Here is a 24335-nt window from a genome sequence, read left to right as displayed (position 1 = left end):
AAACACATCTGGACAAGACCTGTAGAAATGTTGACATTTTTTTTGTGGGTGGGATAATGAAATCCAAAGCTACCGAGAGAACGCCCACTGTTTTACAACGAAACCAGCCAGACAAGAGCACCATTAAAACGTTATTTCTACATCTCAGCCACTTTGCCATAGGCCACACCATACCAGTCTTTGATGCATATACTGTAGTTTTTGAGACATAGCTTATGTAAATGCCTCTTCTCTGTCTCTTGTGTGCGTTTCTTAGTCTTATGGATGAAACACACTTGTATTAAGAAACTGAGGCAAACACCCACAGGTTTTATCTTCTTTGCTAGCAGTCATTTAATGGCCTTGACCACTATGCTGTGTAGCAAAGCAGCTGGCACATTCTGTACTTGGCTGCTGCTGTCTGGGATGTTCCATCCTAGATCATTCTAGAATGCAATAATCATAGTCATAAAGATGCCACTTGTATATGACATGCTGTTTTGGGTTTTTATGACATGAGATAATTTCCAATGATAGGAGTATGAATATCTGTGCTATATCATTGTGGATGCTCATGGCAACTGTTATGATACTAATGTCAATAGTAATAGTACTGGTGTGATTATAAGATGTTTATGTTTAACTTATTATGTACAGGTCACAAGAGACCTTACAGTGCATGCGATGGTTATGATTTAGTATGGCTGTGCTCCGAAAGAGAGCTATAGCGTAAAGTGGAGTCGGCTTACTTAGGGTCCCAGCAGGATGAGACTGGTGCAGCTCGGCCCATGCGCCCCAGCGTCAGGGCCTCCAGAAGCCAGTTCAGACAGCACAGCTGGCGAAACACGGACTCCCTGCACCACACACACACCACAGACACACACACACACACACACACATTCACAGAGACACACACAGACACAAACACAGAGACACACAGACACACACAGACACACACACACACACACACACACACATTCACAGAGACACACACAGACACACACACAGAGACACACACACACACACACACACACACACACACTAAATATTAACAAAGGGCTTGTTATGCTATGCAACACAAGACACACCGTGCAAATACATTTCACCACAATTTCTCTATCTGCCTCCAATCATAGATAACAACATGGACAACATGCACTCCTATACTCCTATACAGAGCCGGCAAGTCAAAAACAAATCCTGCACTTGTGTGCGGGGGACAACAAGCCTCTGACTGCTCTCTGCAGCGTTTGCGGGGGCTATCATTCTAATAAAGAATTCAATATATTGTGGGAGAGGAAGCTAGTAAAATAACAAGCAGGCAATTACGCAGACAGCGTGTGAGCTGGAACAGGAGGAGGCATTACACACAACAAAAGCAGCTCGTTTGACAGGAGAAGAAAACACTTATTGATTGTCAGCTTTGGCAGAGGCAGTTACTCTTTGCAAACAATGTGAATTGAGTTTTGTTTGCGATTTGGGGGCTAAAGGAACATCTACACAAAATGAAAAGTGAAGGCGGAAAAAATTGAAGGGAAGGAGAAACATGTAACCGATCCATGGTCAGACCTAGAGAGTACAAACCTGTATCAGTACTGTATCAGGCAAGGCTAGTTTATTCAGACAAAACAATTCATACGAAATTGGCAACTGAAAGTGGCTTGAGGACCTCCACCTTATACTTTCACCTCTGCTGAACTTTAGCGCTTCTCTGGTGTGTGGCAAATCAATGTCCACACACACACACACATGCACATGCGCGCGCGCGTGTGCGTGCACTCACCCACACACGCGCGCACACACACGCACACACACACGCACACACACACACACACACACACACACACACACACACACACACATTTGAAATTTGGTGAGTATAAAAGGAAAAGCAATCTGAGAAAGAATAGGAGATCAATAGTGTCATTTATGTACTGTAGTGCAGCAGAGAAATTGCAGCAAAAATTATAAAAGTCTTGGAGGGAAAAATGAAATGAGGTAAAAAAGAGAGGAAGAATAGAAAGAGAGAGCTCCATCCACTGGTAAATGCCGTTAACTACAACAAGGGCAACCTGACCTGAGGTCGCAATGACCAAGAATATGAACTTCAATCATAAAGAAACAGTATCTAACAAAATTACCCCGGTAATGGTGACTGGATAACGGGGATTCAAAAGGGGAAAAAAGCAGGGCGCCTCGACCACCAGCCTACTCAGGTGACAGAAACCAGAATGTTAGGAGAGGCACCAGGTGGCTCTGAGACGGCCCATCCATTTGTTAGACCTCAGCTCTCCTAACATTTCTCTGGGTTGTCAGGCAGTTCCTATGATAATCAGCCGCTGCTACCGGACACGCATGTCCACTTCATCAGTGGCTCTGTTGGCGAGCCAGCCAGGCTCTGCCAGGTGATATCTCAGAGCGGTCATGACTGGGAACAGCCTGGAGTTTAGAGTCCCAGATTTTCTGTGTCACCAGAGCTGAGTGTTCGGTTGGGGGTGGTTAATGTTTTTGTTGATGAAATCAAAATGAGACATTGAATGCTCTTCAAGTCTCATCAAATTAATATTAGATCCATAGCACCAATTGCTAACAAAAAATCCTAAGGGAGACTTCACAGCATGTCTCAGCACAAAAATGAGTACAATGAAAGCCGTGGTGAGGGACACTATTAGTCGGCTGGCACAGGAAAGGAACGCACGCAATCGAACAGAACAGCTTTCATCAGGGAGCTCTAGGTAATATTATAGCTCAACTGCCATTTAAGATGCAGTCTGTGATAAGCCAATCAAATTAACCCCTTCTCTCTCTTCTGTGCTCCTGAAGTCGTGCTGATTGGCTGGTCTGAGCCTATATATTGCTCGGTTTGAGCCCATTAGTTTCCCATTTTCACATACAGCGGAACACAAGAGCTTTTTGGAGCGCAAACACAGAACAGACAGCTTGAGGACAGTGAGCAGCAATTTTCTAAATTTGACAAGAAGTGCAGTGGATCAGAATTGCACACTGCACCTTCGAGGCAGGGCCCACAGATCATTAAAGTGTCATCAGGCCGGTGGCAGCGCCTTCAGGGTAATCAAGTGCAGTTGCTCAGTAGAGTCTGGGCTGTTATGACGCAAAAAAAACCCTCTCTCTCTCTCTCTCTCCCTCCCTCCTTCTTTCTCTCTGTCGGTCTGTCTGTCTATCTGTTTCTCTCTCTCACTCTCTCCCTTTCTCGGGGGACAGGAGAACAGCAAAGCACTCACTAGGCAGTAACTTGGCTGACAAACCAGCCAAATAAAGAGCCATCTGCTAAGCGACTGATTCTTAAAAAGGGAAGTCGACTAAAAATTAGGACGCTAGCCACACGTGTGATCGAGTGTTCCAAGCAATGATACAGTGTTCGAACTGAGGAAGGAAAAGGACAAAAGATACTAATTTCTACTGGATGTGCCTAGAAATCCACCAGTCTTTGAAGGATCAGACATTGACCCATGCCAAATGCACCAATCTCAATCTCAAACTCTTAATGCAATATTGTTTTAATCCTAAACGCCTACTTTGTCACTCAACAGCCCTGTAAGGAGTTCACCCATGAGGGGAAATCATTAAGAGCGAATTACATTCTTCTTCTTCTAGACTGGGCCATAGAGTCCAAACTAAAGAAAAACTGACACAAAGCACAAATCGGAATTACATTTTTTTCATTTCAGAAACTTTAAACGAAATCATCTACCATTAGCCTTCAATAAAAAAAACAGCTTTGATGAAAGCGCTTAATCAGTCTCAGTACATCAAAGCACTCTTGTAGCACTCACAGAGCTGTAGTAAAAATGAATGTCCATCTCTCATGCAGGAATCTCCATAATGACACCCATCTGATGCTATGATGCTCATATAAAAGTGAAAACTTTTTTTGTGTGAAAGAATTAAAGTCAAATCAAAATGAGAATGGTCGAGAAAGCACACACACACACACACACACACACACACACACACGGTTTGCAGGCAGCTCTGCAACAAAGGACACAAGTGCACGACTAAATAGTAAATAACATGGAGAGATGTGCAAGGGGGATTAAGGATTTTCATCTCAAACGAAAAAAAATCTAATGTATTTTAATGACACCATGCAGGAAAAATCATAAACAACCTCTCTCATATAATTAAAGCTCGGATGCTGAAAAAGCCCTTGATCTTGCTCCGAAGCCAAGCGCCTCATACTTAGTGGCAGACAAGAGGTGTACCACCGAACCCAGGCGCACTCTCCACAACTAAATAAAGGTTATGTCAGATAGAGAGCATGCCAAAAGCACTACCTTAAAGGACAGCTTTTCCCTCAGGGGAAGATAACTAATTAAAAAACCTGAGAGGGGGGTGGGTGGGTGAGTGTTGGTTTGTGTTGCCGAGGCCGTACGAGAGATAGAGAGAGAGAGAGAGAGAGAGAGGGAGAGAGAGAGAAAGAGAGAAAGATGGGATAGGATGGGAGGAGGTGTTGTTTAGTCTGTGGCCTCTCCATTTTCCGACGATGACGTCTGATGCCTTAACACACATGACGAAAGAGAAAAGGGCCGCCACCGACTAACTCCTAACTCGGTAACTTGGTGTGGTTAGTGTGAGAAGCCAGAGATCTGGGGCTAAGAATACAAAATGATGAAAACAGAATCAACATAAATATATAGCTAAAAGTAATGAGCAACAGTGTCAATAATGAGACTAGATTGATGGAATAATGAGAGGAACAGAAATATGAGAATAAAAACAGTCAAACTTTGTGTAGAACTGTGTCAATGACTGGTGGACAATTGGTGAAGAACAGAACAAAAAAAAAGCAGAAAACCAAAACAGAAAAATTAACACTAAAGCCTATGATACATGATGCATTCTTGCTGGGCAACATTCCTCATTGTTGTGGTTCTGGAATGTTGCCATTGATATTTGGCAATCATTTATTTCCTGGAGAACTTTAGTCATCTGTAGGCAAATCATCATAATCATCCAGTCCAATCAATTCGGTATGTGGTTGCCCAGCAACATTGCTAAAAAGGTTGCCCCATGTATCGTCAGCTTAACAATAAAAGGATCAAAAGAATAGAACATGAAGTAATATGTGTATATAGAATAAGTAAGGAGTAATAACAGAAGAGCAGACATGGCTGGTGACTCACGGTGGGACCTTGTGCAGCTGCGGGGCCATGAGTGAGCGGTGTATGGGGGTGAAGGGGCGTGCTGATTGGGTCCTGCATCTCCCTCTGCTGGATGTCTGAGACTGAGGCCAGCTGAGACCAGACGACGCAGGGCTACGAGGAGGAGCACATGGTGATCATGATTCATTACGACTCTTAAGATGAGGACACATGGAGTAAACCTTCTTGAGCAGTGTTGCCAAGCAATTGCCAGATAAAAATTGATGTCCAATGCCAACAAGACAGTGTCCAAACAACATCAGCCAATGCATCACGTTTTTACCCAGCAATGCCAGTATTGGATTAAACTGAAATGACATCAAGGCAGAAAATTGGAGGCGTTAGAAGACCTAACATGCATTGATGCAAGAGTCATTCAGACAGAAACAAATGTATTCTTCAACTCAGTTTCACCTGATCCATAAAAGTCTGAATGCAGGGAACTAAGTGGGACACTTGATATAAGTGAGAAGGCGTGGAGGAGTATCTTCCTTATAGACTCGAGAGGAAACAGTCTATTTTAAGATATAACTAACATCAGTGGGAATCTATTTCAGGACATAGGCATACTCAGGGAACTAACAGGGGAAAAGCCTACAAGGAAGACAGCAGCAAGAAATGAAAGCATGTGACAAGTAAAACAGAAGTAAAAAAAAATCACAGCCAAAGAGAAGAATTGCACAACTCTGTGTGACTTGACTCCAAACATTTCAGGCGTTTTGGGGTAACCAACATTGCCCAGGCTGCACACTTGTCACAGCTGATATGCAGCACTACATTAAGTGCAATTTAACACCCTAAGAAGTGAGGTGTGAAAGTATGCACTCTGTAACGTGCCCTACATACTACAGAACGGCAGTGGGCCAAGTGGTTAAGTACACATATAGGATGGCATGCTAGCCACAAGTGTCAACACATGTAAACACTGTCCTCACCAGAAACCATTTACAACAGCTAAATAGGTTTGGGCAGCCGTGGCCCACTGGTTAGCACTCTGGACTTGTAACCGGAGGGTTGCTGGTTCAAGCCCCAACCAGTGGGCCATGGCTGAAGTGTCCTTGAGCAAGGCACCTAATCCCTTACTGCTCCCCGAGCGCCGCTGTAATAGCAGGCAGCTTACTGCGCCGGGATTAGTTTGTGCTTCACCTCACTGTGTGTTCACTGTGTGCTGTGTGTGTTTCACTAATTCATGGATTGGGTCAAATGCAGAGACCAAATTTCCCTCACGGGATCAAAAGAGTATATACACTTATACTTAGGTTCATCCAAATGTATTGGAGTCAAATAGAGGGCAGGTTTTCAGTGCTATTACTCGATATAACACAATTTTCACTGTGGCTAAACTGTTTCTGATTATTTTGCTTGTGTAAATTGTGACCACATTGGCTAAAATGAGACAGACATGCAAAATGACTGCCATGCTGTAAACATGTGCAAATGTTATTTAAATATTATAATGTGTGCAGATGTGAGACCTCACGCGGCCCTGCAACATGCCTTCATTATGTCCGCGGGTATTAGCTTCACAATCGAGTGGCCCTGGCTGAAGCCATCCATAGAAATGAGGCCACTCCAACAGCTTGTGCTGGGAGAGGTGAGGTGGCAGAGGGCAGGACAGGGGTTGATACTGACCATGTATAATGCACTGGCTCATGGTTATTCATCACTATTACCATCATGCATAGAAAGAAGGCAAGGCCATATATTATAAAACAGATATGTATACACTTTTATTTACATTTCATTTTTCAGTTTCAGTTATTCATTGTGTGGTTAACAGAAGGAAAACAATGATTCCACCACCAGCCCTGAGACCTGTCCCATATGGAAAACAGTGTGGCTCAAGGGCAACAGCATGTTGGACAATCATGGAACACCCCAACTGAGAATGCTCACTACATTATAGAGTATTGTACAGTCAGAGACCTGTCCATAAGCATGGATTAAATCAATATAAAAGTTGTTAGAGCTAAAATGGAGCTAAAATTACAGTTGATATTTTGCTATATGGCATTATTACTTACAGCTCATGCATTAATGAAGAAAAATATTATCACCTTCTCCACTGTTCCATCAAGATAAGAACCTCCATAGCAACAGTTAAACTAAGCAACAACTCAATTTTGACATAGTTACAATATTTCTGTGAATAAATTAGCTACAAAATCAATAAATATCTCATTACAGTGCTTTCAGCATTTTGAATTTCTGAGCATGTAAAGTTATTGTTTTCATGGCAACGCCAATGAGAAGTGTGAAAGTAAGTTCTGTTACATACGCTGGCCTGGGCTGTTGCTATGTGACAGGCACACTGGTAAACAATGGCAACAGTTCTGATTTACAGTTTTGGACGCTGCTTCACTGCTCATATTTCACATTTCAGCATTACCATGTCCCCCAGTTACTAGGCAATTCATAGCTCCCCACGATAACAAAAAAAACATACAGTGTAAAGAACAAGAAGGTAGAGAAGGTAAATTTAAAACATCATTCCATCATTATACTTGAAGTTATCCTACTGTGTAGGTCAGCAGTTGATCTTATGTCCCACTACTTTTTTTAACCCTAATTGTTTTTTCATATTAATGCTTAATGCATATAATTGTTATTCTATAGGTATAACATTCTGCTAGAAACTGGCATGTACTGCTGTTTGCCATAGCAAAGACCTCAGCAAAAGATTGTTGTTCCGATGGAGGCCTTTCCAAGGTTAAAAGCACATAAGCCTAAAATGAAGTAAATACAATGTGGATTCCTGTGTTTGATCTTTCTGGCACAGCTTAAATCAAGGTTAAATAAAAGCCTGGTCTCTGCCTCTCACCTCTCTGAGTCTGTGTCGCTGTCCGAGGACAGGCGGGGGGGTTGAGGTTCTGGGGCTCTCTGCGTCTCCTGCCCCTTGGCCTCCTGCGCCTCCTTCTCCAGCAGCTGAAAGTAGCCTCTGCCCTGTCTGACTGCCCGCAGGAGTCTCCTGCAGGGCATGCATTAAAGGAGCAAGGTGACATTAACACTTTGGCCCTGTCCACACTAAGCCGGGGAAATATCTCCGTTTAGCCCTCTGTCCACATTAAAACAGCACATTCGGACACGATACTCCGAAAATTATACTTTTTGACGACGCTCTCTGGAGTGCATACAGTACATTTGAAAACACAGGGTTTGCATTATAGTACAGTGAAAACGCAGTTTAGATACAATGACGTGCAGTTGCCATGATTCTAAAGTAACTGAACATTCCAGCCACCACCAACAACACAACACTTTTATGGCAATTCAGGGTGGAAGCGAAACTGTTAAAAAAAACGATACAAAAACAACAATGTGGACGGAGATGGTTTTCACCTTAGCCAGCTAAATGTGGACAGCAGAGGAGAGGAGTTTGGAACATTCTTAAGAGAATGCATTCCATAACAATGTACAGTGGGTGGACAGAGATATTCTTTAGACCTCTCATTGTACAACATTTAAGTAACCAAAGTGTGAAAGTAAAAGACCAAGGTAACAATTTGAATGAACTACACTGTCTTGGACACATTAACCCTGGGGGATTTTCCAAGTATCGTGACATCCTGGTATAGTTAACTCAAGAGTCTATGGTACACATCCAAATCAGGGGGCAGGATTTGGAGGGTTAGCTTCAGCCAATTAGCATACCAGCTGGCCGCCCCCATCTTTAAAAATGGTGTCTGACATGTGCTCACTTTTGGCACCATTTTCACAAACAAGCCAATTAGGTGCCACATTTCCGATGGCCACAAATGATGCCATCCGCGCGGATAGGCTGATCCTCCCGGCAGGAAATTGCCAGCTCAACCACTGATCCAAAGAGTTGATATTGTCTCCATCTGTAACATCTTTTTACCACTTGTTTTGTGTTAACTTATCCAGGCTTGTTACTAAATTAAAGACTTGGAATACCCTTCTCATGCTATTTACGTGGAAAAGGGTCAATCAGTGGTTCTAAAATGCTCAAACACGTGACTGAACATGCTCCCAAGCCACAGTGAAGAAAACACATATTATTAAACAGTCAAAAAATAAATGTGAGCATGTTTTTTGACCCAATAGTCCAAATTGTAGCCTATGCCCCCAAGAGGTAATTAACAAACACTGCAGCATAAAGGTAGGCCATGTAATGATGGGCCTCCACAAAAAGACACTGTTTCAAACACACTCTTATGCAGTAGGTCATGGCGTGTTGGGTAAATGCATGAATATTAATGCAAATCAATGCTGAACCAATGCTTACTTGAATGAATTTATGGAACAAATTTGCATACTTCTCACTAACACACCTGCTTCACTCTTAGCTAGCTAACTTTAAAGGTTCTCTCTAGCCACATTTGTGCTATGAAAGTTTTAATAGGAAAGAAAGACCAGATGGTCTTTTTCACACACACACACACACACACACACACACAGACACACACACACAGACACACACACACCTGTGTATTTACGTGTACACATTATGTACGCTTCATAAATTATCTAGTCGCATCTTTAAAAGAGCAGAACCTTTGCAAGTGAAACGTCTGGACCTACTTCCTGAGTCACATGCAAATGTGAATCCACAAATATACAGACAACAAATGAGGTCTTAAAACACACACACACACACGGCAAAGTGCTTTAAAAAATATCCCGGACTAAGAATTGTGCGGTGCAAAGCCTGACAACAACAGATTAATTACTTCATTACAGCAATTTAGCTCCACTCCGCAACCTTTCTCAGAATGTGGTTGCATGCTTTCGCAGATTGCATGCATAATTACCTTACATTACTGCACAGATAGAGAGAGAAAAAATGCCACACTGGCGTATGTCAGAGAGATCATTTGACTATGCTGCAGCATTAAGAAAGCAATTCATCACTGTGTTCCTTAATCATGCAAGTACTTCTCTGCTTTGGAGAGTGAACGGGTCACAGCAAGGGGGTGCACATGAAGTATGGCTCCCCTGGTGTCACACCACCCCATTCTACATTTACATCTCAACAATACGGAGAGGCACTAAGCTACTCAAGACTTTCATCTCCAAGGGGTTGTTATGTGATACGATACTCTGAATTATGTGTGTGAGCGTGTATGTGTGTGTGTTGACTTGTAAATAGCTCATTGTTCTAGAGTTTGACTGATCCAGTCTCCAAGGCCAATAGTATCTCTATTGAAACACAGTCTCTGCATTTCTCTGATTTGCTTCTTTTAAGTAAAAGCTTTCCAACATCTTTGTAACAATAATTTATAACCAATGAAAACAGTACTATTGTAATCAAATATCTAAAGACTATGAGGTACCTACACACACACACACTTGACATATGCCCCCTTCATGGCTGTAAAATATTTTCAGTAGCTTACAGTTGATCTTGATACTGGTCGCCAGGCAACACTGTCAATGCAGCTAATTTCTTGTGTGGACAGTGAACAGTGAAATGATCCCCTTATAACAACACCTTTGCAACCGTAATGTAATATTAGTTGAGCGTATTGGAATAAGAAATTATGATTTTTATATTCCTATAGTAAATAAAGTAAACAAGTAATTTATGTCCTGATGTTTCTGTTCTTACACATATGAGATGACTGTTTTTATTTCATTCTGCTCCTGTACTGTCCCTGTGTATATGTGTGTGACTATGTGTTTAGAGATAAGAGGGAATATTATGGTTTTGCAGTGTTTCACTGTTCTGCATGGGTGCATCCCCTGCGTGAGTAGCAATCTGCTCTGGGTTGCCAGGTTGGCACTAATCATTGTTTGATTCAGTGTGGTCCACGTAAGATGGGATCACCAACGCCATCTCTTGTCAGCCTGGAAGGATACTAAAACTCTAACTATGTCCTTGTCTAGTTAGAGCAGCTGGTGGGTCTTTAGGTCAAGTCATGGTGTCTCTCCTTTGATGTGCATCATTGTAAATAAAACTCTGTTCCTGATCTTTCCTACCATTGGCTTGACTGGGTCTTCATTCATCACCATTCAAAATGATCATCATAGTCAAAGCTGTTCCACATTTAGATATCAGAGTACAGAGTCTCAATTCAATTTTGATGAGAGCACTGGATGCTAAATGTTATTGCTAACTACTATCACCACAAGCTATGATAGTTTAGGGCTAAAGGTAAATATATTGGCAGACTGAGCACTTCAGGCATATTGGGAGAAACACATACGTATATGAAAAGAATGGAAAAAACATTTTACAGGAGGGGACCTGTGAGAAGAACTAATATTTTTTTTCTATTCATGTGGGATACATGTGTATACTCCACATGCGGATGTAATTATGTTTCAGTAGATCTATACAAGAGATAGATCACGCTAGATTTTCATAGGCCTATAGCATCTACTCACATGCTTACATACTGGCCATGTGGCCTGACAATGTGACGAGATTTCAAGTGTATTATTGATGATGATGTATGAAATTGCGACAATGTGGCACTGAGAGAAAGAAGAGATGGAAAACCCAAATTGGTCAGCCTGTAATCACAATGCAAAGTTACAAATACTCTGTGACTACATCATAACCATGGGCTTCAACAAACAATTCAGACACTGCTTGCATCAGATGTTTGATTTAGCCCCTGAAAACCACACAGAGTGTAGCCTTCCTGTGCATGCATTGGTGCAGTACTATGCTAACCCACATCAGTTCACTCAATCACTAAATCCCACGGACAACTTCTCTACCAAAATTCTAGCTACAGTGTTAGTAAGGCATGGAACAAACTAGTTTGGATGCCTTGGATGGGACCTTTTTGCCAAGACGGTATCTTTCAACCACACACCTGCTCATAGTTAACAAATCACCCAGGATTACACTGAAGTGAAATTACTTGAGTAACCTTTAAGTTCACCACCACCAGCGCAGGTCGACAACAACAAGAGATGTGACAGTTGGTCTGAGCCCAAAGTGGTCCTGAATGGCAAACAGCAAGGGTATCTGTCACTGTGTTTACCCAGTGAAAGAGACTGCGGTCCCAACACTACTTCACATTCAGAGAGAGGGACGAGAGCTTCTCGATTAGCTTCTAGAAAATGCCACGCTTCCCTCCTCTTCCTTCTCCGTAGTCCCCCTGATAGATAAATAATTAATCATTCAAATCAGACATCCATCAAAGGGGCCTGAGAGGAGTCTGTTGGAAATGTCAGCCTTCTGAGAGGAGCCACGCTGCTATTTGACAAGACGCCCCTGGAGTGGGCCATGGGGTTCCAGCCTGTGGCACTAAATGCCACAGCTGATTTTTCGCCATGCTCCGTGTTTTTCCACAGGCAGGAGGTGGCTAAAAAACCCCCACTGCGAGTGGATAAAAAAGAAAAGGAAATGATGCTCATCTGGTAGATTGTGACCAAGCACCAGGCCAGTCAAATATCACCCGGAGCTAAAGCTCCATACAGGCAGCTTAGTGGGTGAACTGAACACACATACACACACACACAGAGGCAAGCTTCTCATCTCATCTGAAAATCATGCCATTGGCACTTTAATACGTTTCACTTAGCCATAGAGCCATTAACTCAAACGAGGGCTTGGGTGTAGGTCGCAGAGACAAATGCATTTACAAGAGCAGCCAACTCCTGATGAACACACTGGCTACACCAGCTACAGGCAGGGTGACCCTCAGCTCATCTAGCGGTTGTGCTAGCAGCACGCTAATGCATTTCTCTCTTAGGGCAGTTAGCACACAGACAAGAGAGGATGTGAAGTGTGAAGTCTGAGACAATTGACCGATCCCAAACCACGCCCCCTTTTAATATGTCACAATGAGGACTTCGGAGGACCTCGGTCAACCTCGTCAATTTTGAATTTTCTAGTGTCCATTCTGTATGACAATACGCCGGTTATGCGAATGCTATAATGCTTCTTTTGCGAGTGGCCTAATTAACTAAATAACTAAAGAGCTCAAAAAGGTTCAAAGATAAGCCTGGGATACTTGTAGAAGTGACATCCGATATCCTGACCGTGTGAAACGTTAACACACATAGCATAGGCCTAACTTGGCATAGCCTAACTTTGGATAGCTACTTTTCAGTAAAGAAATCTGAGTGTGTACGAAAATGTTGCCTTTATTTGTGTTCATAACTACACACAAAAACATAACTAAATCTGGTTTCCACTGATGAAACGACAACATAAGCCTACGCAAAAAATTATACCTACCTTGCAGGAACTGAACTCGCACATTCATACGAAAGACGTGCAAAAGGCTACACTTTCAATCACGTATCGCCTTACACACAACAAGAATAAGCCTACTTTCAGCTTTGCTACCTTGCCATGTTTAACTTGGGATAGAAGACTGTTCACAGAAATAAGCTAATGATCATTTTTTCAACAAACGCAATAATAGCCTACTGCATGGCTGAACGAGAGATAGCCAATGTCTTCTAAAGATCGAATCGTGCAAATTCAAAACTATGCCTTGCTATATAGGCTATGCAGTCTCGAAACCGCCAATATTAGACCTAGGCTACTACATTGCCTATGTTTAAATTAATTATAGCATAAGAGGGCACTGATGAAGTCTAGTGCAAGACAAATCACGTCTGCAAACTGCAGATATGTCATGCGTGATATGGGTTTGAACTCGGAGTGGTTTCTTTTCAATACACTTGTATCATGTTTATTTGAACTCTTCCTTCTAAAGCAGCCATTCAAAATAATAAGTAGGCTATCGGCCTACCGAAGAGAAGCTATCTCTCCACCCCAACATGAACTGCTTAACAGGCTAGTCACTCTCCTAAGTTGCGTGGGAACTTGGATCTGCAGCACTTGGTCCCGTCTTCTATTAATCCTCGAAATATGGTTAGATTTTGTTATGGACACGTCGACACCATATTTTTGCACAGATCTGTTTATTGAATCAGAGTCACATCTGCAGCAAATACGGTAAACTACCTGCTCGTGATAACGTGCTAATAGGGCGTGGGATCCGCGTTGCATTGTGGGACGTGGCGGCCATGTTGATGGCTACGCGAACGTTAAAATAACTCTGGACATAACGTTGTTGAATGAAGAGATGTAGCTAGAAGTAGAGTTGAGAAAGAATAGATAGAAAAATAGATAGAAGAAATATGTTAAAATCCCGAAAAGGATCTGGAATAATCCCGAAAAGGATCTGGAATTTACCGGGACGCATTCAATAGAGAAGCCAGGTACCGGTATGTTGACAAAATCAGCATTATTAACGGCTGAGAGGGAGTACATTACGCAGTAGTCATAGGCAGTAGTCTGAGTAGCGGTAAAGGAGGCAATCAACATGGCGGAGTAATTACGTCATGACGCCCACACCCTATAGTTTATCCCCAGTTAACATGCATCCCATTAAAGGAGAAGTTCGGTGTGAAATTGACCTTAGCTGTACTGAAAGATGTTGCCGAGTACTCACATGTGTCCAATAGGCACCTTCGCTCACCCCCTAGCATTCCAAATTACGCCGTTTTTAGCCGAGTAGCTGTGGGGGCATAGCGTAGCCTATGCAACTAAATCGCTATTTTTACACCATTAAAAAGGTTCCAAGTAACTCCACACTGCATTGGTAGACTTCTGAGGGTCTTGGAACCTTTTTAATTGTGTAAAAATAGCGATTTTACATTTGCAGGCAGACGAAATGAAGCCAACGCAAGTTAAACTTCCGATAGAAGCGCACATCGCTCGGGTGTGGTTCGAGCAGGCATAGAGTCTGCAACTGTTGTTGGACATTTGGCTTTTGCCTCGACTGGCAGGCTGAACATTTAAATCAAATGCATAGCCTAATCATGTCAATGTTTACAGTATCTATGTCAAAGCAAACGAAATAAGTCATTGACATTTGTTTAGTTTTAAATCACTTGGGGAGACAGGTTATATGATCCAGACGTTGCGTTCTACAGAACTACAGCCTGTGCGTTTTAAAATAGTCTTCATACACAACGCAATGAGTAGGCTAATAATTGGATATAGGTCATTGCTATGCATCTGCCAAAGTGTATGTCAGTTACTTTAAGGTATATACGGCAAATAATAGCCTAATATGACAACATTAACATTTTTCTTTTATTTACCACAAAGTCCGGTAATACAGCCTAAACCATGTAGGCATTAAGTCAAGTATCAGTAGCTTAATCCAAGTAGTTAGTTGTTTTATTTGTCGTCTTCCAGAAATGCAAACCAACATGGACGCGCTAAGACGCTCGTGCCCAACACTAAACTCGTGCATGAGCTGTCATCTACCAATCAGCATGTAAAAACTGGTGCCGGAAGTTGCAACCATGTAACGCCATGTTTTCAAAAATGTCGGCGGCCAAATGCCATGCTAAGTGGCTGAAGCTAACCCTTCAAATCCTGACCCCCTGATAACAGCGGACATTGTGAATGTGTCCATCTGCATACTGAAGGCTTTTCTGACCTCTGTTTTTTGAATATATCAATATTACTTGACGCCCAGAAATCCAGCATACTGTTGCACTCGGCTAAATGGGGGTGCTGCGTCCCCATGTTGAACACGCGTTCTCGCACACTTTCCTGCAAACTTGTCCGACTTAGCAACAGTAACTATGGGACTGACAATGGGAGGAGGGGCTTGGGATCGGTCAATTGCCTTTACAAGAGCATTTACAGGATGAATAATCGACTGACTTCAGGGGTACACCAATGCTCAATGGAAAGCAAGCAGCAAAAGGGTTAGAAATAATACAGAAATAATATGTTGCTATATCTTGAGCTAGTTGTTGCAGGATCAGGATCTGGTCAGATTAGAAAGAGTGCTCAGTTCAAGCGATATGAGGTACTGTGTTCCTTCTTTTTTAGTGTGTACACAGACAAAATTTATTGTGGTAGGCCTATTGCAACATTGCAATGATAACACAATCTATTTGGTGTTCCAGTTTCTGTCCAGCTCGTCTACTCCTCAGAGGGAAGACACAAAATTGGAACAGATAGCCATTATTACTGTCCAACAACAACAGTTTTCCCTCCTTTTTTCAGCTTCTCTTGACTGCAGGAGTTACTGATAAACTAGTGAACACAGTAAATTGAGTTTGAAAGGTGAAACTGGCAGTATTACTTTTAGGGAACAAAAACGCATGAAAAACCACCATACATGTAATGTTTTCACAGAAAACAACTACTTCTACTCCATGATGAACTGACAACTTGAAGAAGGATGGCTACTATCCTTGACCCTGGAGGACAGTAATGTAATTTCTATGGTGTTCGGGATGGCTTAGAACACAATGTTGGTTTTTTGTGTCTTTCATGTAATCCCAGTCTTAAAATCCTGCTTTTATTCTGTTGCCATTTGCAGCTTCAGCACCAAATCCCACATGTGCCATCACACAATCAATGAGCGAGACATTATTTCCCTCCAGATGCTGAGCTAAGACTTATAACCCTAATTAACTACATTTGTACCTCCCTGTACTGTGTGTTGATGCATATGTAAACATGTATGTGGTCAAAATCAGAATGCAGCAGAATGCTGCTCTCACCTTGTTTGTGCCAGGTGTTGCTTAAGGTTGACAATATCTTCTCTACTTCGGGTCTGTGGTACATGAAATGACGAGCTCTGGAAAAAAAAAAATCTGAACATTGGATTTCCTAAAGTGCACAAAATGCTTGCTTGACACACACATTTCTAAACATATCTTTCCAACACCATAACCCCACACCAAATCTGCAAAACCATACACTAATTCTCAGCATTTGACTCAGTGTTCAATTTCCTAAAATACATTTTGCAAAATACCACACACAATTTTCTACCTAACACACAAAAATCTAACAGGAAGTAACTTGTTTTTCAAACACAACCTATCAAAATGGCACACTTACTTATACATCACTTATTCACACTCAGTCCTCAATGTACAAACACTACCCTGGAAATCCAGAGTTCTCACGAGAGCACAATTTGAATTGTCTTTGCGAGACACTCTGGCAATGAGTAATGATGCACATTACTTTTATCCCTTGCATCGCGAGGAACCAATCACATCGGTGTATCTGATATAGTCAGGCCAGAGGCGAGCTAAACAGATGATGACAGTGCTGCAACGAATCAGTCAGTAAACACTGGTCGTAGTGTTATCCAATTGCGTGCAGTGAGATTTTCAAATGCATGCCTGGTGCCGCCCCTCGAGTTGGGCCATTACATTAGTCATGGCCAGACCAACAGTTTTTTACAACTGTTTTACACACATTTTCAAAACTGTGTCTATTTTTCAGAACTCCACACACAAAACCCACAATTGCTCACACAAAATGCAAAATGCCTCAAATCTCCAGCAAAATGACACACAACATTCAAAATGTCATAAACACATCTTTAAAGCAAACATTCGCCTCACATTACAAAAACTTTTGTCATAATATGACATTTTGGATACATCATGTACACACTGTTGCTCAAAACCTCTCTCTTCCAAACGCTCTTCTGTCTTTCATAGGCTTTATATATGCATTCCCATACAAGAGTGAAAGTTACAGTATCTATAGAGAGAAGTTGAAATACACAGTAAAAATGCAAGCAATATTGAAACCAAAAATAGTGATTTTTCCCAAATAATTTGCTGTTGCGAATACAGTATACAGTAATACAACAAGAACAAAGCAAAGCAAAATACAATGACCACCAGATGTACATGGAGTTCTGAAAAAGCTGATTTTGCCTATGACGGAAATGACTGACTACTATCAAATTACTTTGTTTTTTCCAAAGTGTGTGTGTGTGTGTGTGTGTGTGTGTGTGTGTGTGTGTGTGTGTGTGTGTGGAGGGTTTTTTTTTTCCTTTCAAAGTATCTGCATTGGTTCTGAACATTTCAACCGTAAATCCTCTAGGGCCAGATTGAAAGGGTCCATACCATAGAATACGGTATATCTATTCATTGGCCTAAGGCAATGATTGGATGGTGTTCCGTAAAGTAATGAGTGTTTACACATGTGAAGAGAGTGAGTGCTTTGTGGTAATCGACAGCATAATACAGCCTATTGCGCTGTATGGAAGTGAAGTGTGGGGTCCACTCAGCATGCATAACTACACTGCATGGGACAAGCATCCAACAGATGCCCTACATGCAGAATTCTGTCGATATATATACTTAAAGTCCAAACAAAAACACCAAACAATGCATGTAGGGCAGAATTAGGCCGTTACCCATTGGCAATACCTATCCAAAAACGAGCACTAAAATTCTGGATGCACTTAAAATCAAGTCCGAAAAATACACTCCATTTTGAGGCCCTAAAAACCCAGGAACTGAACCCTGATAAGAGCCCCTTGTGCCAACTGGTACTGAAGCTCACTAACTCCATAACAAACACTAATATACAACATCCAAATCAGCAATTAGTGTCAAAAATTTCATCAAACAAGCAAAAGAACACTATTTGGAACATTGGAGAAATCAATACCAGTCAAAGCAGAATGAAATTCTATCTGACCCTAAATCGAGAATATAAATTGGCACAGTATCTCTTCTCTGTCAGAGATACGAAGCAGAGGCAAATCCTGACCAAGTACAGGCTAAGTGACCACAATCTTACAGTGGAAACAGGCAGGCACAGGAAAACCTGGCTGCACAAAGAGGAAAGAATATGTGGTCACTGCCAGACAGGGAAGGTTGAGACAGAGGAGCCATTTCTTCTTCACTGTGATAAATATAAAGACATAAGAGATGCATCTTTCCCTAGCTTTAAAACATATTACCCAAAGTTTGAAACCATGGGCACACATGAAAAACTGGCTATCCTCTCAGGAGAGGGACATTCAGCCCCTCTAGCAGCAAGATACATTACACACTGTCATAAGCTGAGAGACTGCAGCATAACTTAATTTTATTTCATTTATTTATATTTATAATCTTATCTCTATATTGTCCTGTTCTAAAGGTGTGCTGATCTGTGCATATATGCATACAGTATACATGTATGTATATATGTGTGTATGTATGTATACTGTATGTGTGCATGTATATGTATGTGTACTATTATATATTATTATGTTTCTGTGTTGTTATTGTTATACTGTGATATAGTGTACACCTATATCTATGTGTACACATAGACACCTAGTTTTATTTCTGTGTCTTATTCATGTTCCCTCCATACTTTGTATGACTGCTTTGGCAATACGAATGTCTTATTTGTCATGCCAATAAAGCATATTTGAATTTTTAATTTTTGAGTGAAGCACTGGTGATTTAGTGTGCTATTTTAATGGGTTGTGTTTGAAAAACGAAATCAAGATATTTCCTGTTAGATTTTTGTGTGTTAAGTAGAACATTTTGAGTGGTGTTTTGCAAAATGTGTTTTAGTAAATTGAAAACTGAGTCAAACACTGAAAATCAGTGTATGGTTTTGCAGATTTGGTGTGGGGTTATGATGTTTGGAAGACATGTTTAGAAAATTGTGTGACAAGCAAAGATTTAGTGTGTAAGCAGTTGAAAAAAACTGCAATCTTTCTAGATTACCAGGGTCTGGAATCTCCAGGCTACAAACACTCATTACTTTACTGAACACCATCCAATCATTGCCTTAGTATAGGCCTATGAATAGACTCTATGTAAAACTTGTCGTTTGTCACCATTAGCTCAATGTTGCTTTCTGTGCCTCCGGAAATGCCTAGGAACGCATACAGTATGTTTGTTTCTGCAGTTTAAAGGGTCTATAGGCCTATAAATATACATGCCCAACTGCCCCTCCCACCCCCCACCCCAAACACAGTAATATATTTTCTTTGTAAAAAGCAAGGTAATTTGATAGTAATCAGTAATTTCTGTCTTTGGCAAAATCCATGTATATCTGCTGGTCATAGTATTTTGCTTCCTTTTTTGTTGTTGGCTGTAAAATACTGTATTGACAGCAAATTATTTGGGGGAAAATTGGTTTCACTATTGCTTACACACTGGTCAGCACAGCACAACTTTGTGGCCACCAGAGTCCCAGCACTGACCCAGGGCTGTTACGGGTGGTGCCATGACCGCGTCCTGCAGAAGCTAGCAGAGGTCATCGAAGCACGCAGGCTTGAAGAGAACAGGACCAACCCAACAACATCACACCAGCCTATCCAATTTGTCAGGCAAGAGGGAGGGGGGCTAGGCAGCATCGTAAGGGAGAGGTCCCTGCTGCCGCATGGAGGAAAGTTGCCTTAGGTCTACAACTGAAGTTCCCACAGCAGATCGCCATAACTTCTCTTCGACCAGACATCGTACTCTGGTCCAACACCACAAGCGCTGGCATCATGGTCGAACTGACTCTGCCATGGGAATATGGGATGGAGGCTGCACTCGAGAGGAAGAGGGAGAAGTATGCAGAGCTTGCAACTGCGTGCACACAAGCTGGCTGGAGAGCCTACACCTATCCAGTGGAGGTTGGCTGAAGAGGCTTCACTGGCACCTCCACCCAGCGGTTCCTCAAGACTCTTGGTGTCAGAGGCTCCACGTTGGGGAAGGCCCTGAAAGACCTGGCGGAGGACGCGGAGCAGAAAAGACAAGGCTTGGGGGAGAGCTGGATCCTCGGGCCGGCTGCAGAGATGTCCATGCCACTGCTTCACCACCTGGAGATGTTCCGGGATTAAAAGAGGCGAAACATCAGGGAAGAGGGGCTGCTGGCTGACGACCCTGCAGCCGTTCCAACGGCGTGCATCAGGCAGCAATGCCTTGCAGGTGGTCTCACCTGTGCTTGCACCTTGTTTACGGTGTATTTCAACGTCTCTCTATAGATGACTTTCACTCTTGTACGGAAATATACATAGAAGCCCATGAAAGACATAATATGACACTAAAGCTCTTCTGACAAAAGTGTTTATAATGTGAGGCGAATGTTTGCTTTAGAGATGTGTTTATGACATTTTGAATGTTGTGTGTCATTTTGCTGAAGAGATTTTAAGGCATTCTGAGTGAGCAATTGTAGGTTTTGTGTGTAGATTAAAAAGAATAAAAAATAGACACAGAGTTCTGAAAATGTGTGTAAACAGTAAAAACATTTTCAGAAGAGGAGGCTAGTGTGCCTGCCAGGCCCACGAGGTGACCTCACTGGCTCCGAGCCAGTCTTAAACATCTCCTTTAAAATTTGACAGGGCCTGAGGAAATTGCACCTCATGAGGAAATCAATCGACAGCATAGTTACGGCACATTCCGATCCCGCAGCGGATAGATCATGTGAACGATGCCACCCAGTGAGGCCATGGGACTCAGAGGAGTCAAGTCAAGGCTGAGTTAGCCCACAGGAAATGACCACACAAGGGGTCGAGAGACGTCTGGGGGTCACTGAGCAAGAACTTGGGCATTCTAGAGCGGTTCTTGCTCAGTGACCCCCAGACGTCACTCGGCATTTTAAACACTATTATTTCCTCTTGTTTTCCACCTCGCAAACTCTACTAGGCTACAGTAAAGGCACATTATCTTTTGACTATTGCGCAAAAGCCCCTTGTTCTATTCTTACAACATAGCCGGTCACAACATCAATACACAGCCTTAGTATAAGGCCTACAAACAACATTTAACTAAATGCAGATTCAACTTTCCAAATAAAGCATAGAAGCATAGAGGGCAGGCCCGGGGTGGGTAATCGGGAGAATTCCCGGGGGGCCGCTTCACTTTTGGGCCGGTCGAGGAAAAAAATATTGACATTTGTCACGTTAGTCTTCTCTTAAAGTAGGCTACACGTTCCGCATTCTGTGCATGGCACCGTTGCCTTTGCATGGGTTGTAGCCTACCGTGTGAGGGAGTTCTCCCCTCCCAAAAAGAGTTGGTTGGGTCCATATAGCCCGTCTTTTCCAAGAAAGTTTTCTCAGATACGGATAGCCGGGCCGGCCCTACAGTAGCCATAAGCGTCAGGAAGGATGGATGGTAGAAAGAGGCCAGGAGGGACTGAAGCCAGGTAGATGCTGCTAAATGTGCCAAGCTTCTAGATTAGGCCTACAGACAAAAGTGGCAACTGGTAAAGAGAGATAGCCTTTAGGCAATGCTTATTAGCAGTTATTGGGCTAATATTGGACGTTTGTAACGTTGTCAAGCTATTTGCAAGCAACATATTACATTTCTTAAAATATTAGCCTTTTGTATCCGATTCATAGACTTTGCAGTATGCAAAACTGAAGTTTGATCTGTGTAGGCCTATGCGGTAAAAATTGTAGCCTCTGAGCAGCAGATCAACCAGTCGACCACTGAAAATGATGAGCCCGAAATTAGTGATAAGGAGGCCATGACTACAGGGACAAGTAGAGAGGATAAATTAAAGTTATTTAATGTAAGAAAGAGCCAAATATGTATGCTACATGATGAACCTATATGCCTTGTTTGCTTAAAAGAGGGTGTAGTAAAGGAGTAGGCTAAATCACCAAACAACAATATAGCCTACCCATGCAAAAAACATGTAGCCTAAACATTAGTTCAATATGCCTCTTTGTGGAAGCGTGGGATAGGCTACATTTCAAAGGCTTTCTTTCTTTCAGTCTTTCTTTCTGTTTTTGTTAACTTGTGGAATAGTGGAATATTTTTTGTTAACTTCTCAGTTTAAGTGAATTAATATAACCTTTACACATTTGTTGAACCATGGTACTAATAAAAACGACAGGATAGTAAGAGCTGAAATGTTGCTTCATTTATCCAATTTCCACCACTATGGAAAACGTGGGCCGGTCTTGGGCCTGAAACTCCCGGGCTGAAAAGTGGCCCCACTGATAGAGGGGGTGGGGGTGGGGGCATAGAAAAGTTTGAGAACATGTGGCCTGAAACAATATTGGTGGTTGCATGTTAGATCTGAAGTGAAATGGGTTGCGATGGTCTGTCATTTTTAAAAAGTGGGTCCCCAGAAAAAAAGTTTTGGAAACACTGTTCTAGACCATCTCTTACACGATGACCTTCCTATACAAAGTCCAGATCACATTCATCTAGTCTTACTTTACCCTGAGTTTGAGGTTTGTGAAGAATCATCAGTGAACAGACATGTGTGAAATGTATGTCCAGACTAACATAGTTAATTATTGATAAAAGTTCAAGCTACACAAACAATAGATTCAAAAATTAATAAAGTTTCAAGCAACACAAACAATAGAATAAAAAATTATTGAAAGCATTCACAGGCCACTGCCTATCGCATTAGTCATATCTGAAGCAGGTTATGTGCTGTGTGACTGAGGACCACACCATCAATGCATTTGTGGAGACGAGGTCGGCGGATGAGCTCACAGGCCCCGTCTTAGATGACACGGGCGTCTCTTGGAGTGCCTGTGGACACAAGAGGAAAAGACGCACAAAAGAGATGAAAATAATTAACATAAAATTAAATAGTGACAAAAAAAATCAAATAGATGTTGTGGACAAAAGGGAAAAGCACACAAAAAGTTATGAAAATCATACAAATTATATCAACTGATGAGACAATTAAACACTGTCAATCAGAACATAGCATTCAAATACTATGAAAACTGTGTTTGTATGTCATTTAGAGAGTTTTGTTTACACTTTCAATAGAGTCTATGATTTATTTGATTTATTCTGTATAGTCTGGGGAACATGAAGGCAGCCAGAGAGATCTTTGTGTTTTCCATACACACAGTCTCTCATAGGGGACCTGCAATGAGTTTCATCACAGAATGCCGCAGGAGAACAAGAGCCTTAAGCTGACAAACCTCTCATTTTTCACGCCGGATGTTTTTGGCAGCGAGACGCCCTATACCCCCAACCCCCCCTCCCCCCGAATCGCCTAGCTCTTGCCCTTGTGCTCCAGCCTCTGCGCAACCCCCCCACCCCTTCTTGATGGATGATCTCATTTGCAGTAAATCTGCTCGCGTTAGGCCCAGACACCACAGAGTTTTTCACTTCACTTGCTCCGAAAGCCTTTTCCCCATCGTTCTGCTTCAAAACAGCCCCGTACCACAAGCCTATTTGTTTACCACAGTATTCCACGGGGCTGCGGGCCCATACAAATTTATGAATGCAAATATTAACAGTATGCGGGCCGCGGGCAGTGACATTTACTTGAATGAGTTCTTGATCTTATGAAACCTTTTCACAGGAGCTATAGGGGGACTTGCTTAGTCGACTCTCTGTTATTTATGTGGCCCTCCAATGTCGCCCTGAACAGGCCAAAGGGAGCATTCTAGGTGACAGTTGCTTCAATAACTTCCAAAGGTTCAAACAGCATAAAAACACAACACACAACTCATGAGTTAAACATTTACTCTGCCTTTTTTGCGGAAGAACACCTAGAAAGAC

General features: G+C 42.2%; 1 long non-coding RNA gene across 1 annotated transcript; it reads right to left on the bottom strand.

Annotated features, from left to right (window-relative positions):
• Window positions 1–7990: 7990 nt before the first annotated feature.
• On the bottom strand, window positions 7991–23344 carry LOC143106717 (uncharacterized). Its single transcript, XR_012983723.1, has 3 exons — window positions 23265–23344; window positions 16608–16684; window positions 7991–8109 (listed from the first exon to the last, which is right to left on the bottom strand). It is a non-coding gene; the product is annotated as an uncharacterized LOC143106717 (long non-coding RNA).
• Window positions 23345–24335: the final 991 nt, after the last annotated feature.

This window comes from Alosa pseudoharengus, unplaced genomic scaffold (assembly GCF_046254945.1).
Source record: "Alosa pseudoharengus isolate Yale_2024_CS ecotype anadromous, Long Island Sound unplaced genomic scaffold, YU_APseudo_1.1 YU_APseudo_1.1_scf_6, whole genome shotgun sequence".
NCBI classification, from domain to species: domain Eukaryota; kingdom Metazoa; phylum Chordata; class Actinopteri; order Clupeiformes; family Clupeidae; genus Alosa; species Alosa pseudoharengus.
This window is presented reverse-complemented; position numbering and strand designations above follow the sequence as displayed.